This window comes from Papio anubis, chromosome 6 (genome assembly GCF_008728515.1).
Source record: "Papio anubis isolate 15944 chromosome 6, Panubis1.0, whole genome shotgun sequence".
NCBI classification, from domain to species: Eukaryota; Metazoa; Chordata; class Mammalia; order Primates; family Cercopithecidae; genus Papio; species Papio anubis.
In genome coordinates this window covers 51,557,987-51,579,690 of record NC_044981.1, presented here as the reverse complement: position 1 = coordinate 51,579,690, position 21,704 = coordinate 51,557,987, and the positions used below count along the sequence as shown (strand labels likewise).

Below are 21,704 nucleotides of genomic sequence, written 5' to 3'. Positions count from 1 at the left end.
GCAGGAGAATCGCTTGAACCTGGGAGGTGGAGGATGCAGTGAGCCGAAATTGCTCCACGGCACTCCAGACTGGGTGGCAGAGTGAGACTCCATCTCAAAAAAAAAAAAAAAAGGTTTACATCACCCCTGGGGGTTTGTTGTCCATGCTCTGAGGAGCTGGGGCTCAATCAAGCCGCACTCTAGTCGTGTGCCATTTGTCCTGTCCCTCACATCCGCAGGCAGATATCTGGTACAATCATCAGACTCAGCCATCATGAACCCATGCCTGGGGAAACCAGAGAAGAGGCAGAGCAACCCTATAGTGAAAAAGAGAAAAAGCCCCTACTTCATCCTCTGAAGGTTTACTGAAAATGAACTGACAATAGGCAGATTAATAGGAGAAAATATGCATACAAAATTTATTTTAACATGCATAGCATGGGGGAATCACAAGAGAATGATTGCCCAGTGACTCAACAGGGTACAGGTGCTTACATGCCCTTCTTCACAGGGAAAGGGGAGATGCGGGGTGCAGGAGAAAATGATTTTCAGGGGGAAAGAATGGATCCAGTGCTCAGAGAATGGTAAGTAAATAGTTTTCTCCGGGGATTGAATGGGACTGGAGAACAAACAGTGGTTTAGGACAATTTTTCCGGGCTCTAAGTGTGGCACAGTCTCTTCCTCTGTGATATGAGTTTTAATCTTCTCTGATTAATGAAATTTCAAACCGGGTGCAGTGGCTCACACCTGAAATTCCAGCACTTTGGGTGGCTGAGGTGGGCAGATCGCTTGAGCTCAGGAATTTGAGACCAGCCTGGGGAACATGGTGAAACGCTGCCTCCACAAAAAAATTAAAAATTAGCCAGGTGTGGTGGCATGTGCCCATAGTACCAGCTACTCAGGAGGCTAAGGTGAGAGGATTACTTGAGCCTGGGAGGCCAGGGCTGCAGTGAGCCGTGATCACAGCACTGCACTCTAGCCTGGGTGACAGAGCAAGACCCTGTCTCAAAAAAAAAAAAAAAAAAAAAGCAGAAGTAAAAGAAATTTCAGGGAAGGGATTGAAGATAATTATATCCTCTTCAGGGACCCAGTTTCTACAATAAGGGAACTTCAGAGAATGGTCTCATCCTGCACTTTAGGAGGAGAGACAGAAGATCAGAGAGATAGGAAGGGGGCAGGCCAGACAGACCTTGAGGCTGCTGCTTTTTTATTCTTTTAATAGTAGAGATACAGTCTCACTATGTTGCCCAGGCTGGTCTCTAACTCCTGGCCTCAAGTGATCCTCCTGTTTCAGCCTCCCAAAGTGCTGGGATTACAGGCACGAGACACGAAGCCCAGCCTGAGGCTTCCTCTTTAGTTCCATATTTTGGGGTATCAATTTCTGAGTACCAACATCATCAAACCAAATATTTGGCTCTGGGCAGGTGTCCACAGGACAAAAAGGACAATAATCCTCCACTCGACCAATAAAAAAGCTAGTGAGTCGCTCCCCTAGAAGTCAAAGCATTCTCTGCCCCTCAGGCATCCATCTCTCTAGTCAGCCTCACCTGCAGCCCTGGGCCTAAAACTAGAGGAGAAGCCACTCTGGGCAGGGCTTGCGGAGGGAGAAGAGGAGGGTTTTATAAACAATCTTATAGCAATATTGAGAGCAGAGAGATGGGGGAAAGAGTTGGAGAGGCAGGGGCTGGTGCTGAGTAAGAAAAGGAAGCAGCAACTCATACAGTGGCTGACAAAATACACAATAGTTTTGATTTATTTTATTTTATTTTATTTTAAGACAGAGTCTTGCTCTGTTGCCCAGGCTGGAGTGCAATGGCGTAATCTCAGCTCACTGCAACCTCTGCCTCCCGGGTTCAAGCAATTCTCCTGTCTCAGCCTCCCAAGTAGCTGGGATTACAGGCGCCTGCCACCATGCCTGGCTAATTTCTGTATTTTTTAGTAGAGATGGTGTTTCACCATGTTGGTCAGGCTGGTCTCCAACTCCTGACCTCAGGTGAGCCACCCGCCTCAGCCTTCCAAAGTGTTGGGATTACAGGTGTGAGCCACCGTGCCTGGCCTAGTTTTGATTATTATTAATTGTAAAATACTTTGGAGGGGAGAGCAAAATCTTTTAACACTTTGAATAAATTCAGAGCTCTATAAAAGAAGCCGTTTGTTTTCTTCGCACTTCCTGCTTTCTTAAGGGAGCACAGGCTGTGTGCCAGGCACTGTGGGGAAGGGCAGAGGAAAGCCATGCCTGAGAACCTGGAGCCCGGTGATGATGTAAGGGATGTCAAGGCCCAAGGTGCTCGTGTGGCTAGTTCAAAGGCCTCTTCAAATCCGTACAAATCCAAGAAGAAGAGAAGAGTTGATTGAGTTATATTTGGGTATTGATGTTTCAGGAATCAATGGATTTAAAATAAAATGATGTTGCATCATAGAAGAGAAATGAAATGGATCTTTTAATATCTTAATCCCAAAACAAGATTTTTAAGTATAACACATCTCTAGAAAGGCTTACTGAGCTGCTTTTATCATTTTCAACAGCTGTCATCCTTGTATAAACATGATTAATTGCACAGTAACTCTGAAGACAGCCTATATATGTGTATATTAATGTATATTATGTATATTAATTTTCATAAGCACTCAAGTAACCTAATCATATAGGACTGACCTGTCCAAAATAGTGGTCACTAGCTGCATGTGGTTACTTACATTTAAATTAATTAAATTTATTTAATAATTAAACTTCCTTAGTTGAACAAGCCACATTTCAAGTACTCAGTGGTCACATGTGACCAGTGAGCATGGTATTGGACTGTGCAAATACAGAAATATATAGAACAAGGCCGGGCATGGTGGCTCACACCTGTAATCCCAGCACTTTGGGAGGCCGAGGTGGGTTGATCACGAGGTCAGGAGTTCAAGACCAGCCTGGCCAAGACGGTGAAAACCCGTCTCTACTCAAAATACAAAAATTAGGCAGGCGTGGTGGCAGGTGCCTGTAATCCCAGCTACTCAGGAGGCTGAGACATGAGAATCACTTGAACCCGGGAGGCAGAGGTTGCAGTGAGCCAAGGTTGCACCATTGCACTCCAGCCTGGGCAACAGAGCAAGACTCTGTCTCAAAAAAAAACTATATATATATATACACACACACACACATATATGTGTATATATACACTTATATATATATGTGTATATACATATACGTGTGTGTGTATATATATATAAAAACAAGGCTGGGCAGGTGGTTCACGGCTGTAATCCCAACACTTTGGGAGACCAACACAGGTGGATCACTTGAAGTAAGAAGTTCAAGACCAGACTGGCCAACATGGTGAAACCCTATCTCTACTAAAAATACAAAAGTTAGGTGGGTGTAGTGGCATGCACTTGTAATCCCAGCTACTCAGGAGGCTGAGACAGGAGAGTGACTTGAACCCGGGAGGCAGAGTTTTAGTGAGCCAAGATCACACCACTGCACTCTAGCCTGGGAGACAGAGCAAGACTTTGTCTCAAAAAATAAAATAAAAATTCAAAAAAGAAATACATAGGCCAGGCGCAGTGGCTCACACCTATAATCCCAGCACTTTGGGAGGCTGAGGCGGGTGGATCACCTGAGGCTGAGAGTTCGAGACCAGCCTGACCAACATGGAGGAACTCTGTCTCTACTAAAAATACAAAATTAGCCGGGTGTGGTGTCACATGCCTGTAATCCCAGCTACTCAGTAGGCTGAGGCAGGAGAATCACTTGAACCCGGGAGGCAGAGGTTGCGGTGAGCCGAGATCTTGCCATTGCACTCCTGCCTGGGCAACAAGAGTGAAACTCCATCTTAAAAAAGAAAGAAAGAAAGAAAGAAAGAAAGAAAGAAATAGAACATGCAAATACAGAATATGTCCATCCTCATAGAAATTTACAATGAACAATGGAACTGGAAAGTTTTATTAGCACCAGAAGGATTCTTCTTGGATGGCAATGACTCTTGAAAAATGAATATAATGAAAAAAAGGAACTTATAAGTGAAAGGAAAAGATTGCCCTTGTGGAGTTAAGCTAGTAGTATGCATACATATATGCAAAGTGAGCTGAAAAAGAAACACTGGCTTCCAGATTGGAAAGATTATGTTCCTATAGGGCAAGGGAAAGCTTCCCCTTTACCCTCTGAAGGTTCACTGAAAATCAACTGGCAAAAGGCAGATTACAGCCAGGTACAGGGGTATGCACCTGTAATCACAACTACTCAGGAGGTTGAGGAGGGAGGATCCCTTGGGGCCAGGAGTATGAGGCTGTAATGCACTATGATCATGCCTGTGAAGAGCCAGCACACTCCAACCGGGGCAACATAGGGATACCTCATCTCTATTTTCTTAAAGGCAGATTAATAGGCGTACACATTTACTTTTTCATACTTTTATAGGACACGAGATCCTTCAGAATGAAGACACAAAGATACAAGGGACACTGTCCATTCTTATGGTTAGGTTCAACAAAGTATCCACAGCCTTGTAGAACTATAACTGGAGAAAAAGCGTGTGAGCTAATGCTAACAGGCTGAGTGGGGAAACCCAGCAAGGCCCTTTTGTTGAGATTCCTCTTGGCCTCTCTGAGCAGCCTTCCTTCCTTCTGGGTGTGGGCAGGACCCCGTCTGGAACGGGGGTCTTGTCACCTACAGTCACACCAGGTGGGTCAGATGATTTCTTTATAGCCAGTTCTCATAGAGAAGGGGCAGGAGGAAGGTTAGAGCAGTATTTTTAGGTTTTGTGACCGGTTTGGGGAAAAAGAAGTTCTGGTTTCTATGGCCTTGGGGAAGAGGAATTCTGGTTTCTATGGCTGGCCCCAGGGGAGAATGAGGGGCCAGAGACAGGAGCGCAGGAGAAGGTCAGAGAGAAACTTTTGCTTCAGGCTGCTTCTGAGGTCTCATTTGGAGGCATCACTTTCTAAGCCTCAACATTTCCACAGGAACAATCTACATAAAACGGAAAGCTATCAACCAGACAGTGAGTGGACTGTCAGGTAGGGAAACAGCATTATCATCATCACTCTCTTCTTCATTTTCAAAACAACAGGTACTAGGCCAGGTGTGAGGGCTCACGCCTGTAATCCAAGCACATTGAGAGGCCAAGGCAGGCAAATCACTTGAGGCCAGGGGTTTGAGACCAGCCTGGCCAACATGGCAAAACCCTGTCTCAACTAAATATACAAATATTAGTCAGGCGTGGTGACTCACGCCTGTAATCCCAGCTACTCAGGAGGCTGAGGCAGGAGAATCACTTGAGTTTGAACCAGGGAGGTGGAGGTTGTAGTGAGCTGAGATCACAGCACTGCACGCCAGCCTGGGCAACAGACAGACTATCTCAAAAAACAAACAAACAGCAACAACAACAATAACAACAGCAAAAAAAAAAATGGGTACTATTTGTTGAACTGAGATTATGGGACAAACGTTCCTTTTTTGTTTTTGTTTTTTTTTGAGACAGATTTTGCTTGTCTCCCAGACTGGAGTGCAGTGGCGCAATCCCGGCTCACTGCAATCTCCGCCTGCCAGCTTCACGCCATTCTCCTGCCTCAGCCTCCCGAGTAGCTGGGACTACAGGTGCCCACTATTACGCCCGGCTAATTTTTTGTATTTTTAGTACAGATGGGGTTTCATCGTGTTAGCCAGGATGGTCTCCTGACCTCGTGATCCACCCGCCTCGACCTCCCAAAGTGCTGGGATTACAAGCGTGAGTCACCACACCCGGCCGGGACAAATGTTCTTAATTCGCATAGCAACCTGTTGAGGGAGTTGTTATTGCACCCATTTTCTTAGAGAAGAAAATTCAGGCTCCAGGTAACTCTGTTGTCTCCAAAACCTGTCCTCCTAACTATGATGGCCAACTTTCTCTATAAAGAGTCGGACGGTAAATATGTTAGGTTTTGTATGTTGTGTGGTCTTTGCTGAAACTTCCCAACTCTGCTGTTGGAGCAAGAAAGAAGCCACACACAGACATGAGTGAAGACAGTGACTGTGTTCTGATAAAACTTTATAGACACTGAAATTTGAGTTTCATACATTTTTCTTGTGTCACCACAGAATATTACACAGCCAGAAAAAGAATGACACTGTGTCCTTTGCAGCAACCTGGATGTAGCTGGAGACCATTATCTTAGCAAATTAATGCAGGAACAGAAAACCAAATACCACATGTTCTCACTTATAGGTGGGAAGTAAACAATGGGTACACATACTCAAAGGTGGGAACAATAGACACTGGGGACTATTAGAAGAAAGGGGGAGGGGGGGCATGGGGTGAAGAACTACCTATTGGGTGCTATGCCCACTACCTGGGTGATGGGACCATTTGTATCCCAAACTTCAGGATCACGTGATATACCCACGTAACAAACCTGCACATGTACCCCCTGCACCTTAAATAAAAGCAGAAAATATATGCATTCTTCTTTTGATTTTTTCCAACCACTTACATATGTAATCATTTTTCTTAACTTGAATGTTTACAGAATTGGCCAGGGAGCTATAGTTTGCAGACCGCTGACACATCTCAAGTTTGACTAAGTAGTCAAAGACACCAAACTGCAGCACCCATCCAAGCACATTTCTGGGGGAAGGGAATCCTACTCGGTGGACAAGAGTCTGTTGTGGAGATGGACACGTTAATGCCAACATCTAATGCATATTCAGGACCAACCACGTGCCTAAGCTCCGCACTTTAACTTAGACTATCTCATGTCATCTTCAGAGGAGCTCCATTAAGTAGTTACCTCTGATTTCACCCCTTTACAGTTGAAGAAATTGAGCCATAAAGAAGTCAACTAGCTTGTCCAAGGTCACACAACTAGTTTGTGGTTGGGTGGGGATTTGAACTGAAAGAGTCTAGCATCGTGCTGAATGCCTTCCATTAAACATTTAACTGTAGTCTCCCTCTCCCCTGCATTCTTACTCTCCAACCCACAGGCCTTCTCCCCATTCCTCTCAAACTCCCACTTTGATCTGCCTCTGCTTCAGCACTGCCCAGTACATTGAATGCTTTCTGCCACACACACCAGACCTTTTTCTGGATCTATTTGATTCTTCAGGTCTTAACTCAAATTTCACCTCTTTAAAGAAGCCTTCATTGATTACCCAACTGAAAGAAATAACACAGGCATGCGTAAAACACACACAAGCATATACATAAGTTCTCTGACTCTCTCCTCGTCCTATACAACATTCTGTTTTTATAGAAGTTATGTCTATTTGGAAATTTGAAATTGTCTTACTTATTCATCTATTTTATTGTCTTCTGTTAGATTGCAAGTACTTGACTTTGTCCATCTTTTACCACATTATAATTAGTTTCCACAATGCCTGACACATTGTAGATGTTCAATATATTATTTATTATTATTATTATTATTATTTTGAGTCAGAGACTCACTTTGTTGCCCAGGCTGGAGTGCAATGGTGTGATCTCAGCTCACTGTGACCTCTGCCTCCCTGGTTCAAGCAATTCTCATGCCTCAGTCTCCCGGGTAGCTAGGATTACAGGTGTGCTCCACCATACCCAGCTAATTTTTGTATTTTTAGTAGAGATGGGGTTTCACTATGTTGGCCAGACTGGTCTTGAACTCCCGACCTCAGGTGATTCACCCACCTCTGCCTCCCAAAGTGCTGAGATTACAGGCGTGAGCCACCATGCCTAGCCACATCATAGATGTTCAATACATTCTAACTCTTTGTTCTGATACTGCATTTACTGAGAAGCTTTCAAACTGTATTTTAATTCCATCTATTGGGAGAGATTTGCAACTTATGAAAACTTTTGGTCCCTGTATAGGGTGGATTCTTGCAGTAGGTCAACAAATAATTATTCTGTTTAAGATGTGACTTCGAGAGCATCAACCACAGCATAATATCTAATGATGCCTTAACCTGAGAGTTACATTTTCCACTGGAAGTTCATAAATCAGCGTTTCTGTTGCCCACTTATGTATTTTAGTTAGTCCTCATCTTCCCCAGAAAGTGTCCCTGGTCCTTGAAAATAGAAGATCATTTCTATGCACATAAAAGAAAAATAAATGTGGAAATTTCAAAAAAAAAAAGAAAGAAAGAAAATAGAAGATCATATCTAGCCATTACGCACTTAGAAGACAGATTTTTCTTCAAATAATTCCTTCCAGGATCACCCAGACATGACTGTGTTTAGCTAATTTAGGGAACTGTGTCCTTAACAGTCTCTCATCTGCCTCCCCAGTCTCTCTTTTCCTCTTATCACAACCTGTCTACACTTCTCTCTCCTCCTCCTGTCTTCCAATGCAGACCTGTCCCAGGATGTCTCTCTCCTAGTTTTATCCCCTCTTACCCTATCAGATATACCTGCCATGCCCCTTATATCCCAGTGGCCCTACTTTTAAAGACCCTTGCTAGTGAACTCTCCTCAAATGCAAATAGGATCATAGATGATATGAATGTGTGGAAGGTGTATGGCTTCCTTCCTTCCTTCCTTCCTTCCTTCCTTCCTTCCTTCCTTCCTTCCTTTCTTCCTTCCTTCCTTCCCTCCCTCACTCCTTCCTTCCCTCCATCCCTCCTTCCTTTCCCCCTCCCTCCTTCTTTCCTTCCTTCCCTTCCTCCCTCCTTCCTTCCTTTAGTATTCCAGACTTCAGCATCATGTGATATACCCATCTAACAAACCTTCCTTCCTTCCTTTCTTCCCTCCCTCTCTCCCTCCCTCATTCCTTCCTTCATTTCCTCCTTCCCTCTCCTTCCCTCTCTTTCCCTCTCCTTCCCTCCTTCTCTCCCCTCCCTCCCTCCCTCCCTCCCTCCCTTCCTTCCTTCCTTCCTTCCTTTCTTCCTTCCTTCTTTCCCAAACTTTCTATAAATTGCTTACATTATTTTATAATTTAAAGTTGATTTTTGACTGGGAATGGCGACTCACACCTGTGATCCTAGCACTTTGGGAGGCCAACGCGGGCAAATCACTTGAGGTCAGGAGTTTGAAACCAGCCTGACCAACGTGTTGAAACATTGTCTCTACTAAAAATACAAAAATAATAATAATAATAATAACCAGATGTGGCGTGGCAGGGGGTGCCTGTAATACCAGCTACTTGGGAAGCTGAGGCAGGAGAATGGCTTGAACCCGGGAGACAGAGGTTGCAGTGAGCCGAGATCATGCCACTGCACTCCAGCCTGTGCAACGGAGTGAAAGTCCATCTCTAAATAAATAAATAAAGTCTATTTTTTAAAGTTAAGCCAAAATTCCGTCACAGCCTTCAGAGCCTGGACCAGAGCATACCCCATAAGAGCCATGACAACAAAGGCCGTGTGCGTGTTGGAGGCCTAAGGCCTCATGCGGGCACCATCCACTTTAAACAGAAGGAAATAGGCCAGCTGTGGTATCGGGATGCATTACAGGATTAACTCAAGGTCAGCACAGATTGCATGTCCATCATTTTGGAGCTAATACACAAGGTTGATACGCACCTTAATCCTCTATCCAGAAAACATGGTGGCCCAAAGGATCAAGAGAGGCACGTCAGAGACCTGGGCAATGTGATTGCTGGCAAGGATGGTGTGGCCAATGTGTCCACTGAAGATTCTGTGATCTCACTTTCAGAAGATCGTTCCATCATTGGCTAGAAAAGCGTGATCCAGAAGAAACAGATGCCTTGGGCAAAGCTGGCAATGAAGAAGGCACAAAGACGAGAAACACTGGAAGTCATTCAGCTTGCAGTGTCATTGAGATTGCCCAATAAACATACCCTAGAATGTGACCCGAGTGCCAATAACTCCACTGTTATCCTGCTAGCTATGAAAATGTAATGTGAGGCTGGGTGCGGTGCCTCACGCCTGTCATCCCAGCACTTTGGGAGGCCAAGGCTGGCAGATAACGAGGTCAGGAGTTCAAGACCAGCCTGAATGACATGGTAAAACCCCATCTCTACTAAAAATACAAAAATTAGCCGGGCATGGTGGTGTGAGCCTGTAATCTTAGCTACTCAGGAGGCTGAGGCAGGAGAATCGCTTGAACCCGGGAGGCAGAGGTTGCAGTGAGCCACTGCACTCCAGCCCGGGTAACAGAGGGAGACTCCATCTCAAAAAAAACAAAAAAAAAAACAAAAAAAACAAAAACAAAAAAAACAGGGCTGGGTACGGTGGCTCACGCCTGTAATCCCAGTACTTTGGGAAGCTGAGGCAGGTGGATCACGAGGTCAGGAGATCGTGACCATCCTGACTAACACGGTGAAACCCCGTGTCTACTAAAAATACAAAAAATTAGCCGGGTGTGGTGGCAGGCGCCTGTAGTCCCAGAGACTCGGGAGGCTGAGGCAGGAGAATGGCGTGAACCTGGGAGGTGGAGGTTGCAGTGAGCCGAGATTGTGCCACTGCACTCCAGCCTGGGTGACAGAGTGAGACTCCATCTCAAAAAATAAAAAAATAAAAAGAAAGAAAGAAAGAAAATGTAACGTGATAAACATTAAATACTGTACTTGTAACCGCCCAAGTGGTTCACCTTGCCTGCTGCCTAGACAGAACCGATTCATCCAGACAGAGGAATTGCAATAGACAAAGAGTAATTCAGGCCTGACGCAGTGGCTCACACCTGTAATCCCGGCACTTTGGGAGGCCGAAGTAGGCGGATCACTTCAGGTCAGGAGTTCGAGACCAACCTGGCCAACATGGGCGAAACCCTGTCTCTACTAAAAATATGAAAATTAGCTGGGTGTGGTGGCGTACAACTGTAATCCCAGCTACTAGGGAGGCTGAGGCAGGGGAATCCCTGGAACCTGGGAGGCAGAGGCTGCAGTGAGCCAAGATTGCACCACTGCCCTCCAGCCTGGGCAACACAGTGAGACTCCGTCTCAAAAATTAAGAAAAAAAGGAAAATGTATATGACATCAAATAAAATGAAAAGCATTTGTCACAAATAGAAAGTAACTTTAAATACCACAGAAATAAAACAGTATTCTTAAATCTAGTTTAATACCTTTGCCTGCTGAAGGGTGAGATCTTTTGTTAAAAGGATGATTAACAAGTGTTAGGGATCTTCTCCTAAATTTAATTTGAATGATTGGGAGAACACTGAGTCATTGTTACCTAGTACGGTTATTGTCATACCTCTTTCAGGGTCTGTTTGCACTTCAATGAAGCAATTGGACGCTTGGCTGAAGGGAAAAACCTCTCTCAAAGTTGTATTTCAGGTGCTAGGGCTGGTAGGGGCAGGAAAGGTAAGGGCGCATGCCTTAGGGTTAGGTTTCGGTGATCAGGTGGTGTTTTCCTGAAGATAATACATCCTAGGGTATCCTAAAGTGTCTGGCCCCACAGGTAGAGATTCAGGTATGTGGGTGATAGACTACTCATTCCCAGGCCTGAACACAGCCCTACAGCTACTCATACAGATATTCAAGCAAGAAAAAGTATGCTTTCTCTCTCTTTATTTTTTTCTTAGTAGAGACAGAGTCTCCCTATGTTGCCCAGGCTGGTCTTGAACTCCTGGGTTCAAGGGGTCCTCCTGCTTTAGCCTTCCAAAGTGATAGGATTACAGGCGTGAGCCACCGTGCCTGACCACCCCTCCCCTCCCCTCACCTCCCCTCACCTCCTCTCTTCTCCTTTCCTTCCTACCTCCTAGATTTCTTTTCTTTCTTTCTGTTTCTTTTCTTTCATTTTCCTTCCTTTCATTCCTTCCTGCCTCCTTCTTTTCTTTCATTCTTCTTTTTTTTTTTTTTTTTTTTCCTATCCTTCTGGATCTCATATCTGTTTCCCAGGCTGGAGTGCAGTGGCATGATCTCAGCTCACTTCAGCCTCGACCTCCTGGGCTCAGTGATTCTCCTACCTCTGCATCCCAAGTAGTCGGGACTACAGGCGTGTGCCACTGTGCTCAGCTAATTTTTTATATTTTTAGTAGAGACAGTGTTTGGCCCTGTTGCCCAGGCTGTATTTGCTTTCTTTCTACTGGAAATATTGAATAGGGAAAGGCAGAAAAAAAGACAACAACAAAACTGACAGCAAATGAACTGCTGCAGAAGTAAACTGTGCAAAACTGGCCTTGCAAGTTTTCCCCTTCTAATTTAGTCTTTGTTCATTGTTACAGTTACTGTCACTAACTACAACCAAAGATCTAGAGAAGATCTATTACTGTTAATTTAGTCTTTGCTCAATGCTACAGTTACTGTCACTAACTGCAACCAAAGATCTAGAGAAGATACATCTATTAATGTTAATTTAGTCTTTGCTCATTGCCACAGTTACTGTCACTAATTACAACCAAAGATCTAGAGAAGATACATCTATTAATGCTATGATGTAGTCAAAAGAGCTCTGGATTTGGAAGCAGGAAATCTGAAATCTGTTCCTCCTTTAGTACTTCTTAGCTGTTATGATTACCTTGAGTAATTTCTCCCTTGCCTGCTCTTTCTCATTTTCCATTAAATCTTCCATTTTCTCCCCGCTAGGTGAACAGATTCACCTTTGAGGGCCCAGTGAGCTCCTCTTTAAGATGAGAACAACAATATTTTATTCTGTCATGGAAGACACGGGACGGGACCAGTTAATTTCTTGTACCCACCATTTCTGGGATCATAAAATCCTATGAATTAGAGAAAACCAACCGTATGCTGGTGCCAGACTCTTGAACGTGAAGCAAGTATGGGACATACCAATGTTTCAGCATGTGCCTACCCACATGACAAACTGTTGTGTACAGAGCACCAGCTATGCACACAATAAAGATGATGACAAGTCATTTTTGAGTATTTACTCCTCACAGCAACCCCATGAGCTAGTTTGTATCATTATCCCCACTTAAAAAATATAGAGACGGAGGCACAGGGAAGCCAAAGCATTTGTCCACAGCACAAAATCCATAAGCAGCAGAGATGATTTTGAATACAGACCATCTGATGAAACTGACTACAAAGAGGCATAGGGAATTTTGAGGGGTGATGGAAATTTTTTTTTTTTTTTTGTAATTATAAAATTAAATGTCAAAGGTGGAGAACTGCTTCCCAGAGAGCAGTTTCGAAACTATTTGTAGCCAAGTTTAATTTGTTATATTTTATTTTTACTATAAAAAAATTTTTTGAGAGATGAGGCCTCACTGTGTTGCCCAGGCTGGAGTGCAGTGGCATTATCGTAGCTTACTGCAGCCTCAAACCCCTGGGCTCAAGCCATCCTCCCACCTCAGGCTCCCAAGTAGCTGGGACTACAGGCATGTGCCACCATACCCAGTGGGAAATGGTCTATGTCTTGATGGAAATGTTTTATGTCTGGGTGGTTATAAAACTATAGAACTGTACACCTAAAGAGGGTAAATTCACTTTAGGTAAGTTATATTTTAACAAACCTGACATTTAGGACAAAAAACAAAACAAAACAAAACAAAAAACAGAATGAAGAACAAACAGAATTTAGAACAAACAAACCAAAAAACCCAGAATGAAGCCAAGAGGTAAGGAAGAGAGGAAGGGAGGGAGGTTGGGAGGAAGGAGGGAGGACTCTGCAGAGCAGGCTGGAAGCTAGGAAGAATGCCCTGTATGCGCTGACCAGGCAAACACAGAAGTCGCCTGGAGAGCCACGCCTCCGCTATCTGTTTCCATTGCCTCAGGGAGAAAAACAAAAAGATGATAAATTCAGCTTCTCTTTTTCCTTTGTTGGTGGCCCTCTCGCTTCACCTTCGTTTCGTGATTTCGCTTCAGAGGGCAGTGTCTCTTTTTCAACTCAGTTCCAGCTGCTCAAAGTGGAGGTCTAGACATTTGATCTCTTCTTGATTTGACCAGAACAGCCTGTTCGAGACAGGACAAACAGTAACACAGGGATTTTGGCAAAGAATCAGACTGTAATGATCTAAGTAAATGAATGAATATATTAGTGTTTTTACTGCCAGCAATCTGGTAAGAACTCTTAAAAACATCCAGCAAGGGTTAAGCAGGAAACAATGGTGTTCCCTTGCCAACATCCATCCTGGTGTGTGGAGAATTATTTTTAAATTTTTATTTTGGATGCAGGCAGGAAAGGGGACAAGGTTCGAAAAATTATGCTCACTACTTGGGTGATGGGATCATCCATATCCCAATCCTCAGCATCACACAATATACCCATGTAACAAATCTACATGTATCCCCTAAATCTAAAATAAAAGTTAAAAAAAAATTTTAATTCCATTTTGGCAAGTACATTTCATATTTCACTAGACTGGAGCCTCTGACCCTCTCAGGACACCCCTCAGGCAGGGGAGTTTCCTCATCACAATCACAGGATGAAAAAGTTTATTTCCTCCTGAACTACAGCCCTAAATCCTTTGCTGAGTTGCCATTTTCATGCGATCAAAGTATACTTGTTAAAGACTTAAAGGTGATTAAATAGCAAAAAAAACCACTTATCTTCCTATACATCTTCAACTCCCAGAGCTAGTTGTTCATTTGTGACAAGCGTTTTGGTGGCCACCAAGAAACCACACTATAAGAATTTTAGAAAAGGATTACTTTCATTTCATCTTTAAATTGTTTGTTTATTTATTTATTTTTTATTTTTTATTTTTTGAGACAGAGTTTCACTCTTGTTGCCCAGGCTGGGGTGCAGTGGTGCGATCTCGGCTCATTGCAACCTCCACCTCCCAGAGTCAACTGATTCTCCTGCCTCAGCCTCCCAAGTAGCAGGGATTATAGGCATGTGTCACCATGCCTGGCTAATTTTTTTTGTATTTTTAGTAGAGACAGGGTTTCACCATGTTAGCCAGGCTGGTCTCGAACTCCTAACATCAGGTGATCCACCCACCTCGACCTCCCAAAGTGCTGGGATTACAGGTGTGAGCCACCGCGCCCAGCGAAATTGTTTATTTTTTAAAATGTTTAATTCATTCCTATGTCTAAAAAAATAGGAGAAAATTACAGAGTGAAATTTCCTTCTACACTTGTCCCCGTCTACCCAGCATTCCCTTCCTAAAACAAGTTTCTTTTTTATTCTTCCAAGGATTTAAATGCATATGAATATCAATATTTATTTACTGAAGTATATACACCTAGAGGCCAGGTGCAGTGGCTCATGTCTGTAATCCCAGCACTTTGGGAGGCTGAGGTCAGGAGTTCGAGACCTGCCTGGCCAACATGGTGAAACCTCATCTCTACTAAAAATACAAAAAAAAAAAAAATTAGCTCAGCGTGGTCGTGGCAGACGCCTGTAATCCCAGCTACTCAAGAGGCTGAGGTAGGAGAATTGCTTGAACCCAGGAGGCAGAGGTTGCAGTGAGCCGAGATGGCACCATTGTACTCCAGCCTGGCGGATGAGCGAAACTCCGTCTCAAAAATAAAAAGACAGAAAGCTTTACCAGATTCTTTTCTCTCTCCTTCTCCCACTCTTTTAACTTTTATTTTAGGTTTAGGGTACATGTGCAGTTTTGTTAAATAGGTAAATTGTGTGTCACAGGGGCTTGGTGTACAGAAAAATTTGTCCCTCGGCAATGAACATAGTACCCAATAGGTATTTTTTTCTGACCCTCTCTCTGCTCCCACCTTCCACCCTCAAGTACGCCCCAGCGCACCTGTTGTTCACCTCCCAGTGTCCATGTGTTCTTGTGTGTAGCTCCCACTTATAACTGAGAACATGTAGTATTTAATTTTCTGTTCCTGCATTAGTTTGCTTATAATAAAGGCCCTGGCTCCATCCATGTTGCTGTGAAAGATATGATCTCGTTCTTTTTTATGGCTGCATAGTATTCCATGATATATATGTAATTACATTTTCTATTTTTTTTTTCTTTTTTGAGACAGAGTCTTGCTCTGTTGCCCAGGCTGGAGTACAGTGGCACCATCTCGGCTCACTGCAACCTCTGCCTTCTGGGTTCAGATGATTCTTGTGCCTCAGCCTCCCTAGTAGCTGTGACTACAGGCATGTTCCACCATGCCTGGCTAATTTTTTTTTTTTTTTTTTAAGACAGGGTTTCACTCTTGTTGCCCAGGCCTGGGAAACAGAGCAAGACGCTGTCTCAAAAAAAAAAAAAAAAAAGATAGAAAATGTGGTTACATATATACTATGGAATACTATGCAGCCATAAAGAAGAACAAGATCATTATTCTAAGCAAACTAATGCAGGAACAGAAAATTAAATACTGCATGTTCTCAGTTATAAGTGAGAGCTACACACAAGAACACATGGACACTGGGAGGTGAACAACAGGCACTGGGATGTACTTGAGGGTGGAAGGTGGGTGTCCACCTACTAGAAATATACAAAATATAATAATATACAATGTTATCAGAAGGTGATTTTAAGGGATTGGGAAGGATCCTGTGTGGCTTTGGCCAGTATTGGCCATTTTGAACATTATTGTAGTTTGTGTTAAAAATAACTAACATTTTCACAGAGGCTTAGAGTCTTAGAGTGATTCCATACTTACGTTATTCCGCCTACATTAGTGGTGGAATGAGGCAGGAATGTATTATCATTTTTATTTTACAGATGAAATGCAAAGAGATTAAGTGATTGTCCAAGAGCTAAGTAGTAAGTGGAGTTGCCAGGAGTTGAATTCCAGTTGCCTGACTTGATGTCTAGCATAAAGGCAGCCAAGCAACTATATGATTTAGCTATGTAATGTAACCCTTTAGAGCCCACGCCTTCCAACTCTGTGCCATAGGTTTTATATTAGTTGCTTAAAACTAAAGCCAAGCTTTTCAGTGGCAGTGATTTGAGTTCCTAAATATAATCATGACTCTCAATAAAGTTGTATTTTAACTTTTAATGATCTAGTTTTTTTTTTTTTTTTTTTTTTTTTTTTAGACAGGGTCTCTCTCCGTCGTCCAGGCTGGAGTGCAGTGGTGTGATCTCAGCTCACCGCAGCCTCCACCTTCCAGGTTCAAGCAATTCTCTTGCCTCAGCCTCCCAAGTAGCTGGGATTACAAGCGTGTGACACCACGTCTGGCTAATTTTTGTATTTTTAGGAGAGACGGGGTTTCACCATTTTGGCCAGGCTGGTCTTGAACTCCTGACCTCAGGTGATCCGTCTGCCTCAGCCTCCCAAAGTGCAGGGATTAAAGGCATGAGTCACCATGCCTGGCCCTAGTTTTCTAAAACTTTGAACAGGTTTTTAAAAAATATATTCTGTTGATCTACTGTGGATCAATATAAAGACATTTGCTAAGGATCTGATCCCATGTAATATCTTACACATTGGGTATAGATTAGGCTGGAACCTAGTTCTTAGATTCCTAATCAGTTATTTCACTAAATGAATACTGAATTATACTTAGTGAATATTTTACTTAATTATGCTTGCTAGGCAGAATAGTAGGAGATGTAGCTCTAACTTCTAGTGACATATTTTAATAAACAGATCATAGCCTGGGTAACAAAAGCGAGACCGTGTGTCTGCAAAAAATGTAAAAAATTAGCCTGTGTCGTGGTGCATGCCTGTGGTCCTACTACTTGGGAGACCCAGGCGGAAGGATCTCTTGAGCCCAGGAGTTTCAGGCTGCAGTGAGCTGCGATCTTGCTACTGCACTCCAGCCCGGGTGACAGTGAGATTCTGTCTCTAAAACGAAAACAAAAAAAAAAAACAAAACCAGATCAGACATACCAGTATTATGGTTCTTGGTGCTTTTGGTGGAGTTTCACCTTGGTTGGAGGAGTTCTAGAGACATCTCTTCTGCAACTGATTCCCGAACAGGGACGACAGTAATCCTCTGGCTCCCATATCCACAGGGGAGACGTTCAGAGCCTGAAAATGCCCATAGTACTGAACCTGATCACCATCAGGTGGAACACAGTTCTGTTTATGACTTCCACCCACACATTTTGATTTTTGTTTGTTTTTCTTAACTAAGCACTTATCACACACTGTTGTGAGCTTTGCAGTTTGAGATGCAACAACAAAACTAGCATGAATTTCTTTTTCTTTCTTCACGATCTCAGGGATGCATGATTCCTTCTTACTGCAGATCTTAGCAACCTCAAAATACGGTGGTTTCCTCTTCTTATTAAGTTGAGAACTTTCACCTTTTCATTCAGAGGAAGCACTTCCGGCTTCTCTTTGGCTTTTTTTTTTTTTTTTTTTTTGACAGTCTCGCTCTGTCCCCCAGACCGGGGTGCAGTGACGCAATCTTGGTTTACTACAACCTCTGCCTCCCAGGTTCACGCCATTCTCCTGCCTCAGTCTCCCGAGTAGCTGGAACTACAGGAGCCCGCCACCACGCCCGGCTAGTTTTTGTATTTTTAGTAGGACGGGGTATCATCATGTTGGTCAGGCTGGTCTCCAATTCCTCACCTCGTGATCCGCCCGCCTCAGCCTCCCAAAATGCTGGGATTACAGGCGTGAGTCACCGCGCCCGGCCGGCTTATTTATTTATTTATTTATGTTTATTTTTTATTTTCAGACGGAGTCTCGCTCTGCTGCCTCGGCTGGAGTGCAGTGGCGCGATCTTGGCTCACTGCAACCTCCGCCTCCCGGGTTCAAGCGATTCTCTTGCCTATAGCTGGGATTACAGAATTCCAGGTTGGAAATCACTTAAATTCTTCTTCAAAATTGGTGTATTTAACCATTTCAAGGATCCCTTCAAATGCAATTATCTTAGGCAGGTGGGGCAGTTCAGGCTAAATGGCCCTGACCCCACACCCTCCTATTCCATTAGGTTATTTAGGTGGCGGCCTCTTTTTTCTTTTTTTCTTTTAAAGATGGGGTTTCACCCTTGTTGTCCAGGCTGGAGTGCAATGGCCTGATCTCGCTTCACTGCCACCTCCACCTCCCCGGTTCAAGTGATTCTCCTGCCTCTGCCTCCCAAGTAGCTGGGATTACGGGCGTGAGCCACCATGACTGGTGAATATTTGCATCTTTAGTAGAGACGGGATTTTACCATGTTGGTCAGGCTGGTCTTGAATTCTTGACCTCAGGTGATCTGCCTGCCTCGGCCTCCCAAAGTGCTGGGATTACAGGCGTGAGCCACTGCGCCCGGCTGCCTCTTGTTTTTTCTACCTGCAACAAGTAAGCTTGGGAGCAATGAGGAAGAAATACAGTTAGAGGCTCTTGAGGTTCAGCGAAGTGTCCTATCCTTTTGTACATTGCATTGTTAGAGCAATGACAGCACTTACTCAGTTCTCTGCAACATGTGATTTAAAAATGCATCATACCAATATTGTTATACCAGTAATGCTTCTTATATCTAATTATTAACCAACAGAGATGCTACAGTTTTTATATTCATTTTAAATGGGAAGTCATGGTGACATATAAAACTGTCCTTTTCAGGCCAGGTGCGGTGGCTCACACCTGTAATCCTAGCACTTCGGGAGGCCAAGCGGGTGGATCACCTAAGGTCAGGGGTTCAAGACCAGCCTGGCCAACATGGTGAAACCCTGTCTCTACTAAAAATATGAAAATTAGCCGGGCATGGTGCTGGGCGCCTGTAATCCCAGCTACTTGGGAGGCTGAGGCAGGAGAATTGCTTGAACCGGGGAGGTGGAGGTTGCAGTGAGCTGAGATCGTACCACTGCATTCCAGCCTGGGCCACAGAGCGAGACTCTGTCTCAAAACAACAACAAAAACAAAACAAAACAAAAACAGGAAAACAAAAAAAACTGTCTCCTTTCCCTCTTCCCATAAATCTTGGGGCAAATTAATTAAAGCCATACCTACAAATTGGTGGGATGAGTGTATCCTTTAGCACAGCCAATTTTCAGTTTGCCAGGTTAACCAAAGGAAACCTCCTCCAAACTTTCTGATGCAAATCTGAGGGCCTTCCAGGCACAGGAATGGGAGGAGCTTGGATTTTAGGTTGACAGGTTCTGGGATGAGGAGGTAATAGCTTTTCTGCTGGTTTTGTTCTGGTTTTCTATTCCAGGTAAAGATAATCTCTATTTGGACTATATAGCCTTTAGTTGTCCCAAAGACAAAGGCTAAATAGTCATTAGATTTTTTTTTTTTTTTTTGAGACGGAGTCTCACTCTGTTGCCCAGGCTGGAGGGCAGTGGTGCGATCTCGGCTCACTGCAACCTCTGGCTCCCTGGTTCAAGCAATTCCCCTGCCACAGCCTCCTGAGTAGCTGGGATTACAGGTGCCACAGGCGCCTCAGCCTCCCGAGTAGCTGGGATTACAGGCTCATGCCACCATGCCCAGCTAATTTTTTTGTATTTTTAGTAGAGATGGGGTTTCACCATGTTGGCCAGGCTGGTCTCAAATTCCTGACCTCAGGCGATCTGCCCATGCCAGCCTCTCAAAGTGCTGGGGACGTTGGTTCAGTGGGTGCCCGTTACGGTTGGATTAATGAACCATGCCGATGGATCGCCTGGATTTTGGAGACCCGGATCTTCTGTCTGCCAGACTGGGTCTGGTGTAAGCCCGATCAATCACTCACAAAACTCCGCCCAGTTCACGCCGATCTCCTGCCTCAGCCTCCAGTGGATGGGACTGCAAAGTAGCCACCTACATGCATTGTGAAATTTTTTTGTATTTTTAGTAGAGACGGGGTTTCACCGTGTTAGCCAGGATGGTCTCGATCTCCTGACCTCGTGATCCGCCCGTCTCGGCCTCCCAAAGTGCTGGGATTACAGGCTTGAGCCACCGCGCCCGGCCAATAGTCTTTAGATTTTTTAAAACAAAAGAAGATTCTCTGAGATCAGCTGCCTCTAGTGAACTAGGGAATGTCATCTGTCCAAATTATTTAGATGACTTTTTTTTGGTTTATTATTTTCATCTTCCTTCACTCTTTAAAAAAAAAAAAAAACCATCACTTTTCCTTGCCCAAAACCTCCAATCAGACCTCATGAAGTTCATCAGTTTTTTTTGTTGTTGTTAGAGTCTTGCTCTGTCACCCAGGCTGGAGTGCAGTGGCATGATCTCAGCTCAGTGCAACTTCTGCCTCCCGGGGTTCAAGCAATTCTCCCGTCTCAGCCTCCCAAGTAGCTGGGACTATAGGCGCCCACTACCATGCCTGGCTAATTTTTGTATTTTTAGTAGAGATGGGGTTTCAGCATATTGGTCAGGCTAGTCTCAAACTCCTGACCTAAGGTGATCCCACCCGCCTCGGCCTCCCGAAGTGCTGGAATTACAGGAGTGAGTTACTGTGCCCAGCCCATGAAATTCATCTTGATTCTTTTCAGCCACAACTTCATCAAGGATATATTTAAACCTGATGAAAGTAAGTGATTTGTTGTATGTTTACTTCTTTATATATTTTTTAATGATTTCCACCTATTTAAATACTTTTAAATTTATGTTATTTAAATGTGTGAATTATTTTAAGAACAAATGCAGTTATAATTATGAGTAAGTGCCCTCTTCTAACTTTTCCTTTGCAGTTATTTTGGGAAGTTCTGCCTTGATTTACAGAAATTTGGGTGAATGAACTTGACTTTCCTTTGATTCTCACAAATACCAATGTGGGACGCAGCCACATAGAGAGCTGGAAATGACACTAGTTATGAGGTTAAAAAGAACACCTTGGTCCCCAGTTTCACTTTTCAACTTAGTAACTTGTGATTTGTGTAAGTTACTTAAACTTTTTAAAGATTACTGTCCTTGGCCGGGTGCAGTGGCTCACGCCTGTAATCCCAGCACTTTGGGAGGCCAAGGCAGGCGGATCACAAGGTCAGGAGATCGAGACCATCCTGGCTAACATGGTGAAACCCTGTCTCTACTAAAAATACAAAAATTAGCCTGGCATGGTGGTGTGCACCTGTAGTCCCAGCTGCTGGGGAGGCTGAGGCAGGAGAATGGCATGAACGCAGGAGAATGGCATGAACCCAGGAGGTGGAGCTTGCAGTGAGCCGAGATCGTGC

At 43.9% G+C, this 21,704-nt stretch overlaps 1 protein-coding gene across 1 annotated transcript in view; it reads left to right on the top strand.

Moving 5' to 3' along the window:
* ELOVL5 (ELOVL fatty acid elongase 5) overlaps positions 1–12,686 on the top strand; it is a 153,110-nt gene extending 140,424 nt beyond the window's left edge. The window contains exon 10 of the transcript XR_002521590.2: positions 12,397–12,686. The gene's annotated coding sequence lies outside the window, so the exon portion shown is untranslated. The remainder of the gene's footprint in view (positions 1–12,396) is intronic.
* The last annotated feature ends 9,018 nt before the right edge of the window (positions 12,687–21,704 follow it).